Below are 296 nucleotides of genomic sequence, written 5' to 3'. Positions count from 1 at the left end.
AGCTGTCCTGAAATGAGACTCGTTAGGTAGAGAGGGAAAAATTAGCACAAAATTTAAATGCAAAAGAAAGTTGTAGAAGGTCTGCGAGGGGAAATCTTTGGAAAAGGATTTTATGTGTACTCAGGAATAAGATTGGAATAATTGAGCCTTAAAATTACACGGATATAAAATTAAAAATTTGGCTTTCTTTCTGTTAAAAAAAAAAAGGGACTTTCGTGGATTATTGATCTGCTCTTGATGAGAAATTATAAACAAGTTTTCTATATTTTTTCAGGTCTTTGATTACTTAAAAAAAC

Source organism: Neomonachus schauinslandi, chromosome X (assembly GCF_002201575.2).
Source record: "Neomonachus schauinslandi chromosome X, ASM220157v2, whole genome shotgun sequence".
NCBI classification, from domain to species: domain Eukaryota; kingdom Metazoa; phylum Chordata; class Mammalia; order Carnivora; family Phocidae; genus Neomonachus; species Neomonachus schauinslandi.
This window is presented reverse-complemented; position numbering follows the sequence as displayed.